The sequence below is a fragment of the Melospiza melodia genome (assembly GCF_035770615.1).
Source record: "Melospiza melodia melodia isolate bMelMel2 chromosome 7 unlocalized genomic scaffold, bMelMel2.pri SUPER_7_unloc_1, whole genome shotgun sequence".
NCBI lineage: Eukaryota > Metazoa > Chordata > Aves > Passeriformes > Passerellidae > Melospiza > Melospiza melodia.
This window is the reverse complement of record NW_026948497.1, coordinates 3903768-3925909: the sequence shown is the minus strand read 5'-3', so window position 1 is coordinate 3925909 and position 22142 is coordinate 3903768. Positions and strand designations below refer to the sequence as shown.

Here is a 22142-nt window from a genome sequence, read left to right as displayed (position 1 = left end):
GAACAAGTTTCATACTGTAATAACCGAGCCCTGCTCATCCATTTAGAGGCTGTTTAGGTTGTCAGAGCTTTAATTTGATGCCAGACTTGAAGTATAGGACGTCCTATATAGGGTCAAATATTTTAGCACTAGAACATGTTTGGCAAGACCCTGTTTAATATCCACCTATAATTGGAATTAATTTTCCCTGTCTGGAAGTCCCAGGCCAGCAGTCTCAGTTAGTCTTCATTTTAACACTTGAAAATGGTGTGTTTCCTCCTCCTGTCCATCCATCCAGTTTGTTGACTGGCAGGATAGGAGTGTTGTAGGGAGACATCCTTGGCTCCAAAAGCCCTGCCTTTAACAGGGAGTCAATACAGGGCTGTGAGCCCTTTCTTCCCTCTCTTGGAACAGGGAATTGCTTGTCCTGGTTGCTTTAAAGTAATTTGTAGAGGCTCCATATCTAATTTTCCCTCTTTCCCTGAGGCTGCCCACACTGCTGGATTCACTTCATCATAGGCCTTGCCAGACATTGGACTCAGAGATGCAACAGAACTAGCCTCTGTATCACTTTTTATAATATTAATTTGCGTTCTGAGCTAAGTGATCAAATCCCTTCCCAGTAAATTATAATCACAATTAGGAGACAATAAAACTTTATGTCTTTAATCAAAGACATTTTTGCCTTTTTCCCCTCCTTGGGTCTGAGATTCACAGTGGATTGAGAGGCCCCTGTGTCCATCAGGAAATGCTTCCTCTCAATGCAGACCCACCCTGAATGTTCTCAGGGGCTCCAGTGTGGAGGGTCCGTGGTGTGATGGGAGCTGTGACAGCCCTGCCAATCCATGTCCATCAAGGGGTGGACTTGCTGGTCCTGAGGGTGCTGCTGTCTGTGCTTGCAGTGTCTTGTGCCCTGCAGTTGGAGCCCTGGTTCCTTGCCAGGGGCTGTTTGGGTGGGCTCTCCCCTGCCGAGGAGGGCAATGCCTCTGCCAGGTGCTTGTGGCCGAGCCGTGCCCTGGGTGCTGGGGCCCCCTTGGGCCCTGGGGTTGATCCCTCAGGGGCTGTAGGAGCTGTGCCCTGGCCTTTGCCTTCAGCTTGGCCTTTTGCTGCTCCCTTCTTGCACTCACCTGCTGTGCCTTTGTGCCCAAGTGCCGCAGGGCCTTCTTGTGCCCCTCCTGCAGCCCCCTCAGTGCCTGTGGGTGGTTGTCTTGCTTTACAAGAGAGGTGTCTGCTCGGGAAGGCAGAAAAAGCCTCTCTTGGAATGGAGAATGCAAACCCCCTCCCTCTTGATTTTTAGAGTAGTGAAATGCAGGGGCTCTCAGGCAAAGATATGGGAGTAGGAATACCAGTTCTTTACTAGTGTGTACAATAAAGCAAACAAACACCAACAGCTGCGGTACTGACAGCAAACAGAGCCCGGACCCAGTCCCGGCCTTTGGGCTGCGGCGCTTTCCCCTTGGGTGCAGTTCCGGGCACGGCCGGCAGGGGCGCTGGTGGCTCCTGCAGGGCGGGGCAGCGCATCCCTCCCATGGGAACCTCTCTGAACGGAAATAGAACAATGCCTTCATCTAGATCTTTCACTTTTTTACCTTCTATAGCCTTTCTCCCGTGTCTTGGACTGAATTTGGAGAAGGCTGCCTTTTAACCAAGCTCCTAGTGTTTCGATAAGGTGCTTCCTGTAGAGAGAGAGAGTTTCCCTGAACAGCCGGAGCTGTGGTTACCAAGGGGACGTAACTCAGAGCAGGACGGGGTCAGGGGAGGATATCCCGCCGAGGCTCGGTGGGAGTGTGGGCAGGGTCTGCTGCCAGAATCGGCAGAGGGGGATCTTCCCATGGAGCCCGAGGCGGAGTGTGGGCAGCCCCCGCATGGCTGATGGCGGCTGATCCGGCAGCTGCCGGCAGAGCAAAGGCAGGTGGGAGAGCCCGGCAGCGGCGGCGGTGCCCAGCGGAGGTGGCACGGGCAGGACGGCCGGGGATGGGATGGCTGGGACCCCCCCTGGGTGCGGTTGGCGCGGTGACCTCGGAGCAGGCGGCAGGACAGAGCAACCCCCATCTTCCCCAGCATGGCCGGCAGAGCGGCCGCGGGCCAGGCAGTGGGAGCAGGGCACACAAATTGAGCGACAGCGCCGGGGCAGGTGGAGCTGCCCTGGGTAGTGAGGCCGCACCTGGGATGGAAACCAGGGCAGGCGGAGCTGAGGCGGGCAGCGAGCCGGGACCCGGGACAGGTGCCTCGGTCGTGAACGGAGGGGGCAAGACCTGCAGAGGATCCCACTCTCTTTCTGATTTTTTCTCTTGTTCCCTTCCCTTTCGTTTCCCCCCCTTTTTTTTTTTTCCCCCCCCTCTGGTGTTTCTGATACTTCAAAGATTTTTATTCTCCTGAAATCTCCTGTCTAACATATGGCATATTCTCTTTCTTCTAGATTAATCAATTTTTTTAACAAATAAATCCAGAGCCTAACAAATCTAATCTTCTGCATGGATACTTTGAAATGGTCAACCAGCTAACTCATGACCTCCAAATGTTGTTTTTCTCTTCACCTTTTTATTTCTCCTTTGGCAAATTAAGCATCTTTCAGTTACTTGCTTTGCTACTCCAAAAATCCCAGTGCACACATAGTTCCTTAAAAAGTGATCACACAAAGCTTGACTACCCCAGTGGGTTTTCTGATGCAAGTCTTCTAATATTTTCCTAGTAAGCACATTTTATTATTAAATTGTCTTCCTTCAAGAAGTTTCCATTTCCCTGGTATGTCTTTTTCACTTCCTATCTTGTTTAATTCTTTTTTCTCAGCTTCCCTAAACTTTGGAATTTGCATCTTTTCCTCCTTTGGAATTATTATTAACATAACTCTTTTATCTCCATTTTCTGCTGCATCCCTAGCTTTGTGATGTGCCCCCAGTTTTACCAGTTTGCCTCTCCTTTGGCCCGGGCCGGGTTCCCCCCGCCCGCAGCGGAGCAGCCGAGAGCCCCGCGCTGCCCATCCCGAACTGTCCGGGCTCCATCCCCGCTCCTGCCACGGGCTGTGATGGCTGCGAGGGCACTGAGGGTGTGGCTGCTGCTGGGGGAGGAGGAGGAGGAGGCAGGGAAGGTCCGGGATGGAGGGGGAGGCACAGGTGAGGTTAGGGAGGAGGAGCAGGGGGAGGGATGGAAGAGGAGGGATGAAGGCAGAGAGACAGCAGCGATGGAAGGAGGAGAAGGAGGTGCGGTTATGGAGGAGGAGGTGGGATGGGAGGGGAGGCATGGAAGAGGAGAAGGAGGTGGGGATAAGACAGAGTGGGAGGAGGATGGGGGATGGAAGGGGAGGAGTGGGGAGGAAGAGGAGGGACAAAGGCGGATCAAGGCTGAGCTGAGGGAACCATGCTGTCAATCCCAGCCTGAATTTGCAGCCCCCACCTGTGGGATCATCGTCCCCCCAATCGCGCCTGTGAACAGAGAGGGGGAGCTTGGCCCGGATATCCTGAAGGGTCCCTGGGTTGGGGTTTTGGGGGATGTTTGGATAATGAAGCAGTCCAAGGCTGAGCGGCAAAGGCCCCTTGGGGGGACATCGGGTGGTGGCGGTGGCGGCTGCCGGCAGAGGCAGCCTGGAGGAGCAGAGCCCTGTGTCCCCCAGGAGCCCAAAGGGGGGAGCCCAGAGAGGGGGGAGCGGTGCCATGGGCGGGAGCCTCAAGAGCCTGGAGAGGGGCAGGGGGGACTCCTTGGAGCCGCTGCAGCCCAGAGCAGAGAATGAGGGGAGAAGGGAGCCCGGGAGCCCAAACAGCCCCGGCATCCCGAAATGGGGAGAGCGAAGCGGGGGGAGCTTTTGGCATTGCTGGGACTGCCAGCAGCCTGGGCAGGGCGGGCACCGGGCACAAGGGGGACCCCAATCCAAGCGTGACCCCCAGCAGCTGGGACAGGGGAAAACCCCTGAACACCAGAGAGGAGGGACCAGGGATGGGGAACTCCTGGGAGGCTTTTTCAGGGCTGAATCTGGGTGTTTGGGAGGTTTTTCTGGAGCCGAGGTGGCTGGTGACTTGTAGAGATGAACTCGGACACAGGGACCTTCAAACTCAGTGTGTGTTGGGGAAGGTGAAACAGGAAAGACTTATAAATACGATTGTCTTGCAAAAGATTTTGAGAATATAGAAAGTATAAGGAAGACTGAAATGAAAGCAAGCTCTGAGATACCTCAGTTAGTGAACAACTGGAAAACAATGGTGTGGACTACTGAAGGTAATCCCCTTTTGATGAAACAATTCCCTCTGCTTGCAGACAGATTCAAGGTTCAGAGCAGACCCTACTAGCTCAGCAGAAGAGGTCCAAAGAGGAGTTTTTAGGGGGTAAAATGTAACACAGTGTGGTGATGTAATGATTCTTACACGCTGTATGTAAATTCTGTAGGATTTGTATCTTGTACTTGATTGGTTGGTGAGAAGTAGAATATTCAACACAGAATAAAACTATTGTGTTGTAATGGGAACATTACTGTGTTATGCTCTTGCCTGTCTTCGTCTTTTACCCGCTCATCCTCTCTACCCCTCTCTAGTCTCGGGCCTGCTCCGAGCTGTGCCTGGCAGCTCCAAGCAGGGCCCTGCACCCAGGCCCTTTGCAATAAACTGCAAGTTCCACGACCTGGCTGCAGAGCTCTCTCATCTCCGTCCGTCCCGACCGACCTACCCCCCGACAGTCCTACAAACGCTCTCATCCCTTGTTTTCCCCAAACCAGGATTTCCCATTGCCAAGGCCTGGGAGGCTGCGAGGAAGAGGAAGATGCCCTGGGACACTGAGGCAGGTGAGGAGGAAGTCAGTGCCCCTTTCCCCTCTGTGCTGCTCCATCTCCCAGCCCAGCACGGCCCCGGCTGCAGCTCAGCCCTGGGGGGATCTCCTTGCCCTTGCCTGTGGCACAGAGGCAAATCCCATCCTGTCCTTGTCCTTCCTCCCCCAGAGCAGGAGCTGAGCATGGAGAGCAGGGAGAACAAATGCCCGCGGCAGAACCTGGTGGAAGAGGCCGTTTTGAGCGGCTCCACGGCGCAGGAAGCCAATGGGGAGGAAAAGCCCCAGAGATTCCGCACGAGGAGGGGCTGCAAACGCAACTGGCGGGGATCTGAGGGGGAAAGAGCCAGCCTGGGCCGGGAAGGCGGCCGCAGACGGAGCCAGAGCTCGGAGCTGGTGCTCCATGAGCAGCTCCCTGGTGGGGAGAAGCCCCACAGGTGCGTGGAGTGTGGGAAGAGCTTCAGGTGGAACTCTGACCTGATCAGGCACCAGAGGATCCACACTGGGGAACGGCCCTATGAGTGTGCGGAGTGTGGGAAGAGCTTCAGCCAGAGCTCCAGCCTGATCACGCACGAGAGGATCCACACTGGGGAGAGGCCATACACATGCTCCGAGTGTGGGATGTGCTTCAGCCAGAGCTCCGGCCTGATCCACCACCAGAGGACCCACACTGGGGAGAGGTCCTATGAGTGTTCCAAGTGTGGGAAGGGGTTTCAGAGCAGCTCCAATCTCGTCCAGCACTATCAGATTCACAGAGAGGAGAGGCCCTTCCAATGCCCAGACTGCGGGAAGCGATTCAAGCACAACTCCACCCTCATTATCCACCGGCGCATCCACACAGGGGAGAGGCCCTACAAGTGTGATAAATGCAGGAAGAGGTTTCCGACCACCTCAAATCTCCTCCTGCACTATCGAATTCACACAGAGGAGAGGCCCTTCCGCTGTCCCGACTGCGGGAAGGGATTCAAGCACAACTCCACACTCGTCACCCACCGGCGCATCCACACTGGGGAGAGGCCCTACAAGTGTCCCCAGTGTGGGAAGAGCTTCTCACAGAGCTCTAACTTGACCCAACACCAACGGAGGCACCACTAAGGGAAGCCCTGTGAGTGCCCCGAGTGCAGGCAGAGCTTTGTGCGCTGCTCCAGCTCCATCCCCCACTGGAGGAGGCACTTTGGGCACAGCCCAGGTGAGCCACATTCCCTGTGATCCATGTTCAGAACACACCTGGCTGCTTCTCCTTTTGGTTTGGCCCTAATTTTCCTCTACTTCACCTTCATCCTTTAAAAACACCCCAAACTGGTTTAAATGAAGGAAATTGATCGAATATATCTGACGTTGCATTATTTCTCAGGTTTTTTAGAGGGAATTTAGGATTTGGGGATGCGTTCTGTGTGGAGTGCTGCTGTTGCTAAGAGGCAGGAATTCGATCTCACTCTCCTTATGGTGCTAAGAACTCCTCCCCTGACCCAAACCCCAACTCCACCCTTGGGATACCCTGTAAAAATTCCATGGCCCTGGCTTTCACCTGCCTTTGGGAGTTAAGAAATGGATTCCCAAAGGATCAGCCCTATTCCCACTGTATTCCAAGAGGATGAACCTGTTTCACTGGATTCCTGGAGAATACTGACTCTATCACTGTTTTTTTTTTTTGTTTGTACTACTGCATTTGTATTTTTAATTCTTCTTAATAAAGAACTGTTATTTCTACTCCCATATCTTTGCCTGAGAGTTTTTTATTGTAAAAAACTCACGCCCCGTCCTAAACCGACCAATCACCGTGGGTCTCCCCTCAGGAACACCAGCCTCTCTGTGCACCCATCCAGCCAATCACCGCATGCCTCCCCTCAGCAACTCCCACCCTCCTTGCGCCACTGCAGCCAATCAGAGCCAAGCATAGAGCAGCGCCCCCTGACCCCGGAGCCAGGCATGGAGCGGGCGCCGCCCCCCGGGACCCCCTCAGGGACCCCCGGGAGCCGCCCCGGGCTCGGGCGGGTCCTGCGGGAGGCGCTGGAGAGAGCGGGGGAGGCGCTGGGAGAGGACGGGGGGCTCCGGGAGCTGCTGAGGAGGCGCAGGGACAGGTGAGGGGTCCTGGAGGGGTCGTGAGGGGAATTTGGGGAGGGGTCTTGAGGAGGTTTGGGGGGGATTTGGGGAGGATCTGGGGGAAACTTGAGGGGGTTTTAGCAGGGTCTGGGGGTGCTGGGAGGCCTTTGGGGGGGAATTTGGGGAGGGGTCCTCGGGGGGTGTCACGATCCATCCTCACGGACGGGTTTCGTGATGGTTCATGGATTTGATCTCAGGGTGCAAAAAGAACCCACATGGTACAAGGGGGTTTGCAATGATAATCGAAACAAATGCACCTTTATTGAATGACCACAGCAAAATGTGATAGAGGGATTAAGGGAGAGAAAAAGATGGGGGAAGAGAGAGAGACAAAAGAGAGAGAGAAAGAGAGAGGGGATAGAGCTACCAAACATAGAGACAAAGTCCTTTGGTCCAGTCCAGTCGAGGATCTGCTGTTACGTCGGGGAGATCTCGAAGTCTCTCGCTAACTCAGAGGTTTTTATTATGATAACTCTATTGAGAATTGCGGGGCGGGGGGGTGAGGTGGAACAGATACAATAAGGAATAGATGTAACAGGTAGTCCATGCTCTCAGCAGTAAACGAGAGCCATTGTCTTCTTGGTGCAGGGGTCACAACCTGCAGGCAAACATCTCGCTTTGGTCAGCTTGCCTCCCCCACACACCTGCCCTGGGCTGGGGGTTTCAGTCCCAGTCCTTGGAAGGAGCAGAGGGGCCTTTTCACATGGGGGTTCCATGTCTCAGTCCTTGATGGAGAGGCTCCTTCCATCTCAGTCTGTCTGTCATGGCGGTTGTAAAACAGGTGAGGGTCTTCTGTGGGGGGACCACCTGAAACTCAGGAGAAGTCCTGCCAGGCCGAGGGGTGGGACAGCTCCCAAGGCTGTTGTTGCACAAAGGGCATGGTGCCCCCTTCTTCTTCTCCTTGGGCTCAGTGTAGCACACAGCAAACAACACCTGTGAGAACAATGGCTTAGCACTGTGCTCTCAGGTCTCAGGTACATGACTTTCTCCTTTGGAGCCAGACATTTAAGACAGGGGGGGGTCTTCTCTTCAGTGGTCCCCCATTGACGATCATGAGGCAGATGAGGGAAAATCCAGACAGACTCTCACATGACACCGTTACTCACAATTGTCTTGAGGGATCTTCATCAGCAGAACTTTGGAGTATCGTTGATGAATCTGCAGAACTCGCAGTACGTTGGTAGTATAACCCGGAAAAATAGGGATGACAGAAAGAGAGGAAAAGGAGAGAGAAGGAAAGGAAAGGATTTGAAAAGGAGGAGGGAAAGGGAAACATTAAACAAACATGTTTAATATTGATTATCATAACAATTCTCACAAATAGTTGATTAATTAAAACAATATTACTTTTATAACAATTTTCAAATGTTTGAAACCAGTCACAAATAATCCAAAGCAAAAGCAATAAACAAATCATAATACAAGCATTAATTTTAAAAAAGATTTTCTAAGACAATTCACTAAAAATCTAAAGTAATTCCCACAAAATCATAAATGGAAATTAGGAATTATTCCAAAACACATAGGCTTCATTCATAATTGCTTTGTGTCAAAGTCTTGGGGATGTCCATAGTGTAGAGGATATCAGCCAAGTTGTGTGCATGAACTATAGACATCAATCTTGTCAGCTGTTTTCATGCTCCAATGCATAATGAATAGGACTGCTGATAAAATAAAACCAAACAGAAGTAGAGTCAAAAGGATAACAATGGCATGGCACACACTGTTCAGGGCACCCGTGGCAGTAGGAGACCACCTAAAAGAGTATCCCACCATCTGTGCTCGGCATCTTCCTCCACTCTTTCCATGACACGATGTATCTGTCTCACATTGTGATGAACAGTCACCAGGGTTTTCTGTCCGTTTTTCTGAGTCTTCTCAAGGATTTCAACCAAGTCTCGATGGAGCAACACTTGTCTTACCAAAGTGAGATTCATCCCAATAGGAGTAGGCATCAGTTTGTGAATCAGTGTGTAGTTAGATTGCAACAGGTAGTGAGAGGTAAATGGGGCTTCATAAGAGAAATCACATCCTGTAATCTTGGTAAAGTTACAAGCACAGAAATTTGAAAGATTTTTAGTATCTACTACAACATTCTCTACAAATACAAAATCACAAATGGTTCTAAAGCGTGCACATCTATTGCCTATGTATATAAGGACTGTTTCAGAAGTCTTGTTAGGACAAATTTCAAAATGACACATATTTTGCTCTGTGTCTAAACAAATGTCTTGAGCTCTGATTGCATTGATTTCACAGATGAGCCCTTGTTGTTCTCGGACAATACAAGATTCTAAACTGACAATTTGCCATTTCTCACCAATTTGACGGTCCCATTCTCTATGGGATAGAGAACAGCTTTGTCGTAATTCAGTTCTAATGCTATAACAGGGAAAATCAAATGCTCTGAGGCACTGTGTATGGTTAACACAAAAGCTGGCTGTATTTGAAATGGGGTCATAGGTAAAATTCACTAAGTTCCACCAGGATTGGAATTCTCTTTCAAAGTAAGTGGCATTGTCCCAAATTATTTTCCAAATTTTAGTGGGAAAAGTGCCTTCTTCACCTGCTCTTATAATTGAGGCAGCAACTGACTGCATCCACAATTGTGCCTGGATACAGCTGAGAGCCAAAGAAACGTAGTTTTGTGTATCACCGAGTGCATCAATAACCAATTTGTGATCATTTACATTTACTTTATCCCAATTTGGTAAAATGTTTGATGGCAATCACTGATTCCCAATGCCAGTAAGGATGACTTCTATGGTTGTTGTAATTTGGTCAAATCTCTGGATGTGGCAGCCAATTTATTCAAGTTCAATTAATTTACATGTTACGTGTAAAATCATCACCTGGTGTTACCATAAAGGGAAGGGAAAAGATGATTTCTGTTGTCAATCTCTAGTGTTATCATGGTTTATCAGGTCTTCATGTCCCTCAGAGTTCTTCTGTAATAATAAACACAACAGACTCTGCCACGAATAGGCAGAAAAAGTTAGAACAATGGAATTGTCAGAGACATTTTGAACAGCAGTGGTACTTCCCCTAGAGTAGGGGGCTCCACCAAAACAGGTTGTCCCGGGTGATGTGCTGGGTTCTTGAAATCATCTGGTCCCCATAGTGAAAGAATTATGCTTGGAGCTGTCAGGCAAAAAGCAGTGATTTTGGAACCCATTTACCCACCATCTATAGTAAGAGGTGTGAGAAGTCCATTTAATCTTTTCACCTTCTGCCCAATCCTGCACACCTTTGACAGTAAGTGAGAAACATTATCAGATTGAATTTCCTGTGGTTTTAGGAAAATTGCAAACCATTGCTTTAACAGAATCATCTCCTGTAGCTCTTTTAAAAGCATCAGCCTGGACCAACCCAAATATGAACACAGCAGAGGACTCAGTGTAAATACAGACAAGAAAAGAATTCTGTCCCTCACGCTGGAAAATACTCCAGAAAGTTAACAGTTCCTCAGCATGAGCACTGCGTTGTCCCTCTCTGTTAGCAGAAGCAGAAGAGAAAGGAGGGGTTGCTTTAATCACAGAGGCAATTTTGTCTTGGCTGCTATCCAAGCTCTCAGTTTCTTGTATTGCTAAGATTTTTTCCACTCCTATGAGAGCTAAGCTAACCACAAACAATCATTTTTCCCAGGTAGTGTATCTTTTCTCAGCATCTTTGAAGCCATGGGAATAGAAAACAACAGGCCTTGTCGGACCCTCAGGACCCTGCTGTCAAATGTGCATTGACATTTGCCCTGAGGAGGCAAATCCCCATTCCACCTGAAAGGGATCTGTGGGATGGACAGGGTCCAGTGCTTGGTGAGATGTTGCTTCAAAAATCAGCAATTGCAATGCTGCCTCCTGAGAAGGAGTCCAATCCCATTTCACCCCTTTGCTCAGCAAGTCATAAAGGGGAACAAATGGGTCATTCTGGTTACTAAGAAATCTATCTGGTGTTTCTACAGGAGATACAGCTACTATGGTTTTTAAGGGAGAGTGGTTGTAGGTTTAAGTGTTTCTGAAAGCCCTAGAATTAAAGGAGTCGTAATTTCAGGCTTTACAGGTGATTGCATTGGTAACTCATAGCTTGTAGTTGATTTTCTTTCATGCATCATTTGCAAGCAAGCAGCTTTGTGAATGTTTTCCAGGGGTTGGCCGGGGGTACCAGCTCTGGTTAAAAGGTCTCCCCTTTCCAAGGGGTTGAGGCCCCTGCCCAATGAGCTGCACACTGAGTCAGGGACCATGGGATGCGTCTGTCTCCCATTGTTAAGCACACCCCATGTTCCCAGCACCCACTGGCTGCTTGTTCTGACAAAAGAATCTGGTGTCCCCCGGTGAGAGACACTTGACATTTGTGTTCTGTTTTGGTTTTGTGGGGGAGAAACCCATACTGCTTTGCAAGTTTTGTTAATTCAGTATGTTGCCTTCTGATACAAGGCAAGGCTACCTGGTTCTGAGGAACAGCACGGCGGCCCAAACTCTCCAGGGTCGCTCGGGCCAATGAAGCACGCAGACACCAATGTGGTGGATGGTCAAAGGCCTTTATTATCTCTTCTCGTGGGGTTTTGTAGTCTAAGGGGGTCTCTACGTCAGAGGGGGGTCTGCCTTTGCTATCTTTGCTACTATGGTTAGTAAGGAGTGGAAAGTTACCAGAAGTGAAGTGGAAAGTTACTACTGTTAGGGGGGCTACATTCCTAGGGTGATATCTTATCTTAGGGGAACAGGGGGTCCTGCCTTTCCGTTACATCCCGTGATCTTCCGACCGCCTGTCCCTATCTACCACATATTCCCCCCCCTTTTTTCACAAATGAATGAGGTAGTCTTATACATAGGCACTGAAATGAGGTATAAGGTTGTAGTTCGACAAGGGAAAGGGGTTTGGGAAACCTGAGTAAGTTTTTGCCAGGCAAGTTTAGGACTTGAGACTGGCAGTGTTCCCTGGTTGAATTCACAGCATTTGTTGCCGGCCCATGAACAGAATGTTGGCCCGTTCTAGGCAGGTCTGAACGAATGAGACCAGCTTGTTCAGCAGGCATGGTCCGAAGGTAACTGCTGGAAGCAGCAATGCTAATAGACCTGTCTTTCTGTCTCTGAGCCAGTCTGTTTCGGAGTTCCGCCATGGAGTCTCTTACGACTCCCGTGTGGTCCGCGTAGAAGTAGCACTCCTCTTTCAAGGCGGCACACAGGCCTCCTTGATGCATGAACAGGAGGTCCAGACCTCGCCTGTTCTGCAAGACCACTTCCAAGAGTGAGGAGACTGACTTCTCTAGAAAGGAAATGGATTTCTCGATCCTTTGCAGGTCCTCGTCGATGGTCATTTGCAGCTGGGACAGTCCTTGGTGCTGGGTCGCTAGGGCTGAGACACCCGTGGCCGTTCTGGCTGCTCCTAGGCCGAGCAGCATTGCGATAGTTATACCTGTTATTACTTCTCTTTTGTGGAGCCAGCTGGGTTCCTCAAAAAGGTGATACACTTCTTCGTCTGAGTGGTACAGGACCCTAGGAACAATCAGAACTTGGACACAAAAGTCGTTAGAGTCATTGAATTTGGCAAGGAACACACAGGGACTCACTCTGGACCACTGGCAAACCCACATCCCAGATGCGGATGGGACTACCCACTTATTGTTTTTCCTGTTGGGCTTGACTACCTTGGTGCAGATGTTGCCTTTCCGCCTAGCTGGGGTTGCATTGCCAAAGCATCTGCCCTGGCCTGTGACTTGACTCAGGGTGATTCCTTTGTGGGGGGTATCCCATCTGCACTGGTGAGGGGCATCTGCTGTGGAGTAACTGAAGGGAGTGTGTAAAGCGACTCCTTCGTAAAAGGGGGGTTTGACGTCGTAACAAAGCCAGCAGGATTCGGTTAGGTTAGGGTTGGATTCGTTCAGGGATACAAAGGTAGCTTCTAACATACGAAGGATTGGGTCTGAGTCCGACCCGGCTGAATGGCCTATCTGAAAGGCTTCCGCATGGCCGGTCGGGTCATTGCTGATCCTTGTGGGTAAGGTTTTGGGGTAGGTCGCGTTTCTCCCTTTCGGCACGCTTTTAATCACTTTGTTGGGTCTGACCGCTCGGGGTGCCGACGGTTGGAACCTGATAATTCGCACATTCACCCTCTCTTTTGACCCTTGAAGGACCACTGTCCACGTTCTGCCTATGGCCCAGCTAGTGCGATCTGGCAGCAAGACCGTCATGTTGTAGCCAGTGCATTTCCGAATTTTTGGGACTTTATGGCGATTTCAATAAAAGCTTCCCTGGAGGAAGACAGGTGTTTTACAGCCGGTGGGTGCCCAGGTGAACTGTAAGAATTTGTCAGGCTCTTGTGGATCCCACCCAGGCCCCGACGGTCTGGCATCGGTAACTATGGTTTCGCAGCCCCAGTGCCCACAATATCCCCACCCTGGGTGATTGCAGTAGCTTTTCCCAGGGTTTGAAGCTGGGCACCAGTAGGATAGGTACATGTGTGTGGCGTGTGGGGAATGGGGGTCTACCTTTGGTCGTCCTGGAAACAGGTTGGTAATGTGGAGCACGAAGGATGGGGCATTCGGTGTGGTGATTTCTTTGAGCACCTTGTCACTACTAAGGTGTCGTATGACCCACCTGAATGGCCGATGGGGGTAGTGGTCTGGGCTGGCTTGCCCTCTGGCAACAAGCCCCAACAGCAAAATCCCACAGAAACACCTTTGATGCTTGGGTCTCACCCGTGCGGGTCTCTCAGGCGCTGCCTGGCGGCTTGGTGGTCTGTCTCTTTCCTCTGGAATGGGGATGTATGCGTCAGAAGGACGTCCTACGAGCATGTCCCGTAAACAGAAACTCGCAACTCTCATCAGTCTCATTCTGCTCGTTGTGAAGGTCGGGCTTGATTGACTTAAGTGGACACCACCTGATTTTGCCGTCCTTTTTGACAGCTGCGTACCTTTGCCCCGTGAGCATCAACCTCCAACCCCGTTCCCATTCGCCTAGCTCGTTTCTAATTACAACCTGCGGGCCCTCCTCTGGCGTTTGGGCGGCCCAGTGTTTTTGGACGGGACTGTTTGTTTCATCTTCCCTAGGAAATTGATTCAGTGCTAGCAAAGCGGTTGCCAGTACACACGCCTGATCTCCTGGGGGAGTGGCATTGGCAAAGCCCTCTGCTTTCGCCAACACTTCTAGCTTCGTTTTCAGGGTCTGATTTGCTCTCTCAACTATGGCCTGCCCGGTACTGTTATACGGGATACCTTGCACTAATGTGATGCCCCATTTTGAGGCGAATTCTTGCACTGGTTTGGAGGTGAAATTGGAGCCATTGTCCGTTTTGATCTGCTTGGGGATACCAAGCCAAGCCATGGCTGTCAGCCAGTGCTGGATTGTGGCCTTGGAGTTAGTTTTGGCGTGCTGTGTGGCTATGATCGTTCTGCTATAAGTGTCCCCTATCACTGCAAGCCATGCTCGGGGCTTCAGCAGTTGACACCAGGTGAAGTCCGACTGCCAGATCTCTGAAGGCTTGAGACCTCTCGGGTTGACCCCACAGGTCCATAGGGGTGACTTCTGGCAATGAGGGCAAGTGGCCATCACATGTTTCGCGTCCGCTATTGGGATTCCGCATCTATTCGCCAGTGCTTTGGCTCCGATGTGGAGCGACTCGTGTAGTTGACGAGCTTCCTGCAACATCCATACGCCTTTTGCTGCAGTGTCCGCTTTGTCGTTGCCGATCTGGAAGTAACCTTTGACTGGGTCATGGCTGTTGATGTGGATGACTGACACAGTGCCCTGTCGTGAGGAGAGTGCTTCTTCCAGCATTAGGGCTGCTGCAGATGTTGACACTCCTAGTCCTGCCATGGCTAGGCAAAGCCTTGCCATGAATATAGAGTCCGTTACAATGTTGAGGTGTTCGTCTTGTAAGAGTCCGCACGCCAAGACAACTGCTGCTGCCTCCAGTTGTTGCATTGACAGTGTGGGGTCACACGCTTTGACGCAATGCCATTGCTCTCCTGCCTGCCACACTGCTGTTGCGGTTGAAGTCGTGGAGGAAGCATCTGTGAAGACCGTTGGTCCCGGCTGCGGTCTGTCCTTGACCTTTGGCAGCATGTCCATGTCGACTACGGTCAGCAGCTGAGTCCAGGGTGGTCTGGCAGAGTAGGAGATATCTCCTCCAAAGCTGGTGAGAGGAAGGGCTAGGTACTCCGATATTGTGGCTGATTCCGTGGTCGGTTGCTTGCGAAACGGAAGGTGGATGCTTGTCGGCTCGGTTCCTAGGTGTTTCAAGGCGAGTTTCCTGCCTTTCATGATGAGGTTAGCAATGCATTCGATTCCCGGGGAAAATGCACGAGCGGGTCTTCCGAGGACCACCCATTGGATTGGTCGGGCCTTTTCGGAAGGTCCTTGGGCCAGTGCTCCCACTCCCCCCTTCGGTGTAAAGTGAACGTATAGGTCCAGTGGCACGGCAGGGTTCCACCTGGCAAGTATGCCAGTGGACATCTGGCTCTCGATGAAGTCGAGGGAGCTCGTGGCTTGCGGCGTCAGCACCTTGGGTTCCATGGGTGCTTTCCTTTCAGGAGGTCATACAGAGGGTCCATGACCTCGGGAGGAATCAGGACGATATTGCGAAGCCACTACAGCGATCCCACCAGGCGTTGCACGTCGTGGAGCGTCTTGACGTCTCGACTGACCTTCACCTTGGGGTGTGTCACGTAGGAGCTTGTGATTCCCACTCCCAGGAAGATCACGCAGGGTCCTTTCTTGATCTTGGCGCTCGCGATCTCGAAGCTGTTGGCCTGAAGGGTTTCCGTGATTGTGAACACCAGGTGAACACTACTTGGCTTGTCGATGGTGCTGCGACCAGGATGTCGTCCATGTATTGAATGATGGTCGTGGTGGGATATGAATGTCGGACTGGAGTCAGTGCATTGTCCACGGTAATTTGGCATATAGTGGGGCTGTCTACAAGGCCCTGTGGCAATACTCGCCATTGGAAGCTGAGGTTGGGCCGCTCGCCGTTATGAAACAACACGGAAAAGGCGAATTGTTCTCGGTCCTCAGGGTGCAGGGGTATTGAAAAGAAACAGTCTTTGATGTCCAGCACTGCGCATGGCTGCCCTGCGGGGATGGCTGAGTTCGTGGGTAGCAGTGTCTCTACTGGACCCATGGGTCAGATCGTCTCGTTCACTTCTCTCAGCTCGTGGATGAGGCGATAGCCTTCTCCAGACCTTTTGGGGATCACGAATACAGGGGTATTCCATAGGCTGATGCAGGGTTCTATGTGACCCTTTTGCAGTTCGCGGTCGACCAGTTCCAGCAAGGCTGCCACTCGAGGCTCTGTCAGGGGCCACTGCTTGACCCATATGGGGTCTGATGATTTCCAGGTCAATTTGATTGGCAGCGAAGGGTGTACGGCAGTGGCCCTCATGATAAATTTGTAATCCTGAATCCTAGCATGGAAAGAACGTCCCTTCCTAACAGGGGTGGAGAATTTTGCAAAATGTAGGGATAGATCGCCACTGTCTGTTCTGGTCCCTTTTTTGTGTGAAGTGTTATAGCCACCAGCTGGGTGCTCTTCCATGCCCGGGACTGCCCTCCCACTCCGTTCATTGGAGTGACTTCTGTGAATTGCCAATGTCCGGGCCAATATGCTTGGGGAAAAATCGTGCAGTCTGATCCCATGTCTTCCCAAAACTGAAACCCTATGACGTGGGGATCCTGAGTGCCGTAAAGGCGGCATGTCCCCCACACCATCAGGGGTTCCTTCCCTATTCTCATAGCCAAGGCCACTCAGGGATCCCGCTCTGGGGCGTCTCCTGCTGAGCCTGTGACACCGGCGCGGCTTGTGGTGGTGGGGGGTGCGAGAGTACTGAGGGTGCTGCATAACTCTGCCATTGCACTGTAGGCGGGGATGCGAAATTGACTGCTCCCTGTGGGGGCATGGGGTATGAGGGTCCCTTGCCCCACTGGGGGTTGCTGTATCTGGGCCGCTGCATATTCCAGGTGGGAGGAGGCAGGATACGGCCCGGCTGCCCCCTCCCTCTCCCATTTCCCTGAGGTCTGGATCTGCATTCCTTAGCTAAATGCCCCTTCCTTCCACATGTTCAGCACGGTCCCCTAAATCCCCTTTGGCATGGTGGAGCAGCTGCTGATAGGCGCCTTGGCTGGGGGCAGTTTACTACCAAGTGGCCTGCCTGGCCACACTTAAGGCACGCCATCACACTGGTTATTGCAGTGTGAACTGCTGCTTGGATGGGAGATAGATGTTCCTCCTTTGCAACGTGTCTGATCATGGCAGCTATATTAGACCCCTGCGGCAGTGATCTTAAAATGTCCTTGATGGCCGAGTTGCATTGCTGGTGTAGGCACTCTGCCAGCACTGGACCCTTAGCCTCTGAGGGTAACGCAGAGGAATCTAATGCGGCCTGAAGCCTGTCCACAAACTGAGTGAAGCTCTCACTCTCACTCTGTTTTATAGAAGACCATGGGGAGGGTTTGGCTACTACTTTGGAAGCATCACGGATGGCTTCTCGGGCAGCACGGGTTGCTGTCATGACCTCATGGGCCCGCAAGCCCTCAGCCTGCGCCTGGGGGGGTGATCATAGTGGGGTCTGTGCCCATTGGCCTCTGTATGCTGGAGCCGTGCAGTGGGTGGTCTGCTCCCATTACCAAGGCTAGCTGCTTCATGCAATTGTCTTCCCATTCTTGTTTAAAAACAATCATCCCTGCCCCATCAAAAATCATTCTACACATCTGCTTAATATCAAAGGGAAGCATGTCATCCCCACCAAAAAGTCCGTCAATGAGTGTGGAGACCATGGCAGAATTAATTCCCTTGTCTGCAATCGCTTTAACAATTGCCTGCACATCTTTTGGGTTGACTGGGGAATAGGTCCTTTGGTTTCTGCCTGCCCCCTCCACACGGACTGGGAACACCAGTGTCGCAGACGGGGCCCATTCCGCACAAGCCATTTTTATTTTCCACCAATCTATAAGCGGGGTCCAGTCTTTCTCTGATAACCCCTTCACCCACGCAGGAGCGCTGTAACTAGTGACGTTACATGCCGCTGCTCTCTCTCTGTTAAAGCTAGAATCCGAATCGGAACCCTCTGATTCCCTCTCGAGCTCAGAGTTCGAGCCCGATTCTGAGCCGGAAGTCGACTGGCCAGATGCTTCTGGGCTGCTCTGCCTTTTTCTCGGGCTCCGACCCCGCCCCTTCCTGCGGGGGTCGGGCCGTTCCCTCTCCCCGGGGTCCCCCCACCTCCTGCTGGGGGAGGCCCTTGCCCTATAAGGACCTAATTTGAATAGAGCGCTCTGATTGGTCTTATGCTCCACCGCGGGAGCCGCCCCTTCTCCCCGCTCGCCCGCGCATGCATTGTTAAGCAGGCTGACTTCATTTCCACCCCCTCCTCCTCCTTTCCGCCCTGACCATGCGGCTCAGCGCCATTTTCAAATGCATATGGTGGGGGGGCATTTTTACCGATCCCTACAGGGTCCGACAATCCGGCCGCGTTCCGCGCCTCCTCCACGAGCCCCTGCCAGAACGCCCACGCGTGTTCCCCCCCCTCCGATGGTGAGTCCACTCGCTGAGGGGGTTCTGGCGATCGCACCTCCGCGCACTCGCCTGGATCAAAATCCTCTGCAGTTTGTGTCGCCGCGCCCACGCCCAACTGCGGCGTGGCTAATAAACAAGTTCGCGCGGCTTTCTAGGTTTCTTGCTCTTGTCGAGCTTTTTGCAGAGCCTGGATTACTCTGCCCCACGATTTTAGGGCTTTCCCTGAGCCCGAGGACACAGTGACCTCCGCCAGAGCTTTTGTACAATTATCCCACACCCCCGAATGTAGGATATCCACAGGGCTTTCTATAGCCCCAAGCTTAATCAGTCTCGGCAATGCGAGAGTTAAATCTCTAAGTTTACATTCTATACCCCATTGTGCATGCATCTCTGTTACGGCCTTTGCAATCCCCGTTCCCCGGGTGCTGATTGGCTCCCGCGTGTTCGGCACCAGTTGTTGCCTTCTGATACAAGGCAAGGTGACCTGGTTCTGAGGAACAGCACGGCGGCCCAAACGCTCCAGGGTCGCTCGGGCCAATGAAGCACGCAGACACCAATGTGGTGGACGGTCAAAGGCCTTTATTATCTCTTCTCGTGGGGTTTTATAGTCTAAGGGGGTCTCTACGTCAGAGGGGGGGTCTGCCTTTACTATCTATGGTTAGTAAGGCGTGGAAAGTTACCAGAAGTGAAGTGGAAAGTTACTACTGTTAGGGGGGCTACATTCCTAGGGGAATGTATCTTTGTGGAACAGGGGGTCCTGCCTTTCCGTTACATCCCGTGATCTTCCGACCGCCTGTCCCTATCTACCACATCAGTAGCAGTGTATGGGATTTCTTTGGTGGTTACATGCAGGTCAAGATCCTCATTATTGATATAGCTGCATTCTGTTTTAATTAGAGGTTTTGTGTTATTGTAACAACAGTGTTCCCCACAATTTTTCATCACAGCTAATTCTGTTTGACGGTAATTTTGATTAATGTGAGAAGTTTCCTTCTCCTCTGTCTCTTGTGAGGAATCAGCATTCTGTGAATTTTTAACATGTTCCTCTCTCAAGGCAGCCCGTAATTAATTATTTTAATTTCTTTCTTCATCAAATTGTTTTTGCAGAACTTCAACTGGATTTTGAAGGGAGTTTATTGTAGCATTTTCCTCACTTCTTGACTTAAAGCGAGTTTCTATGGCTGCTGTGAGCCAAACTCCCAAAACTGAGCAGTGGAGGGTTTTATTTTTGCCCAGGTTTAATGTTGCAAAGAACAAATTCTATCAATAATATTTTCTAAATTAAACCAATTGCAGTTTGCCCATTCTTCTCCTCATGGAGAAGATATGGCATTGTATTTAGCAAGCAGAGCATAAAATTCAGCTTTACCTTTTGCACTGAGGTTTTGAGTCATTTTGTGAAGGGACCAAAACCACAGCAGGGAGGTGCAAACTTAAGTTACACAATCACACAGCTTTGCTGTGTTCCCCTTTGCTTCCCTGGGTGGGTGAAGAGACAAAATCTGCCTGGGAGGCCCTGCTTAGTTCCTTTAGGTTGCCCGTTCCTTCCCAGACAGTCCAGATACACACACACACACACACACACATACACACACCCCCACACCCACACCCACAAAACAGTTATTTTGTAAAGGGGCTCAAAAACTTTGACAGGGAAATACTGATGTAAGTTACACAACCACACAGCTCTTGCTGTGTTTCCCCTCACTTCCCTGGGTAGGTGAAGGGACAGATCTGCCTGGGAGGCCCTTGCTTAATTTCTTCAAATTTTCTCTTCCTTCCCAGACAGTGCAGATGCACACCAACACAACAGAAACAGTTCCCCCTTTTGCACAGAGAGATCATTTGTGAAATTCTGGAGACAGAACCCTCAGCAGAGTATGGGGATTGCTTTTTTCACCTGTGTGTGTGCAGATTGCAAGAAATTCGAATCACTGCCCCTGTGCTCTGAAACTTCCTTCCCCTGGTACAGACTGCACACAGCCCTGCAAACCTCTCTGTCTGTCAGAATCCTGTCCATGACACCAATTTAATGTCACAACCCGTCCTTACAAACGGGTTTATGATGATTTGTGAATTGATCTCAGAGTGCAAAAGAACCCGGCACGGCACAGGGGATTTGCAGTAATAATCAAAAACCAATGCATCCTTATTGAATGACCACAGCAAAATGCGTTAGGGGGAATTGGGGAAAAGGGGAAGTATAAGAAAAAAGAGGGAGGAAGAGAAAGGAAGGTATATAGCTACCAAATGCAGAGAGATGAAATCCTTTGAAGTCTTCAGTCAACAGAATTTGCCTGGTCATGTCAGGGGAGATCTCAAAGATTCTGATCAATTCAAACTCCTATTATTGTCTTTTTAAATGGGGTAAGGGGATGAGTCTTGAAATTGAATCAAAAGTAGTAAAGAATACTCTGTTGTAATTTCTGGGGAAAAAAAAAAAAAAAGGTATTGCAGAAGGGTACAAACAGTCCATATTCTCAGCAGTGGGTGAGAGCCATTGTCTCCTTGGTCCAATGGCCACAGCTGCAGGCAAACATCTGGCTTTGGTCAGCTCACCTCCCCCCCCACCTCCCCTGGTTGGGGGTTTCAGTCCCAGCCCTTGGGAGGAGGGGGAGCTTCTCCACATGGGGGTCTCATGTCTCAGCCCTTGAGGGAGAGGCTTCTCCCATCTCAGTCCGTGCCTCACGGTGGTCGTGAAGCAGATTTGCGGTTTTCCGTGAGGACCACCAAAATAACCGCAGAAAAGTCCAGCCAGGCCGGGAGGTGGGGAAATTCCAGGGCCATTGCTGTGAAGCGGGTGCAAGGGAAGAAAAGGGCAAGGTGTCCCCCTTCTCCTTTTTATTGGGTTCAGTCTTCCATGGAAACAAACCTGCAAACTACAGCTGGGCAAGCCAAGGGCTTTGCTCAGGCCTCAGGGTCTTGGTGAACAACTCTCCTAAGCAAGACCAGGATTCCAACCAGGGTCTTTTTCGGTGGTCCCAGTTTCTGTCCTTTTCACAATGATCCTGAGGCAGATGAGAGAAACTTCGGACAGAGACTGACACTGTCCTCAGCCACCCCTAGGGCAGTGCGGGCCAAGCCCAGGGACACTGCAGGGTCATGGGGACACCGCACAGGTGCCACCAGGGACATGGCACTGCCACCTGTCCAGTGGCACCAGTTCAATGCCAGTGTCCCTGTGCCACTGCCACCAGTCCTGTCCTGGTGTCCCCAGTTCCATCCCAGTGCCAGCAGTACAGTGCCACCAGCCCAGTGTCCCCAGGGCTGCCCCACTGTCACCACCCCAGTGTACCCAGTTCTATTCCAGTGCCACCAGTTCTGTTCCACTATCACCACCCAATAGCACCGCTCAGTGTCACCAACCCAGTTCCAGCCCAGTGTCCCCAGTCCTGTCCCAGTGCCACCAGCCCTGTGCTCCCAGTGCCACAGCCCCCATTGTCCCCATACCAATGTCACCAGCCCAGTGCCATCAGTTTCAGCCCAGTGTCTCCAGTCTCATCCAAGTGCCCCTCATCCTGTCCCAGTATCCCTGTCACGATGTCACAGTTTTGTCCCAGTGTCTCCATTCCAGTGTCACCAGTTGTGTTCTGGTGTCACCAGTTCCACCCCTGTGCCACCAGCCCAGTGTCCCCAATCCCTTCCTAATGTCCCCATCCCAGTGTTCCCTCCCAGTGTCCCCAGTCCTGTCCCAGTATCCCTGTCCTTGTGCCACCAGTTCCCTCCCATTGTTCCCAGTTCCAGCCCAGTGTTCCTGTCTCAGTCCCATCAGCCCAGTGCCACCAGGGATGCCCCAGTGTCACCAACCC

The 22142-nt window shown here is 51.5% G+C and overlaps 1 pseudogene; it reads left to right on the top strand.

The window, feature by feature from the left end:
• Positions 1-22142, top strand: part of LOC134432720 (zinc finger protein 850-like) — a 359084-nt pseudogene that overhangs the window by 215719 nt on the left and 121223 nt on the right.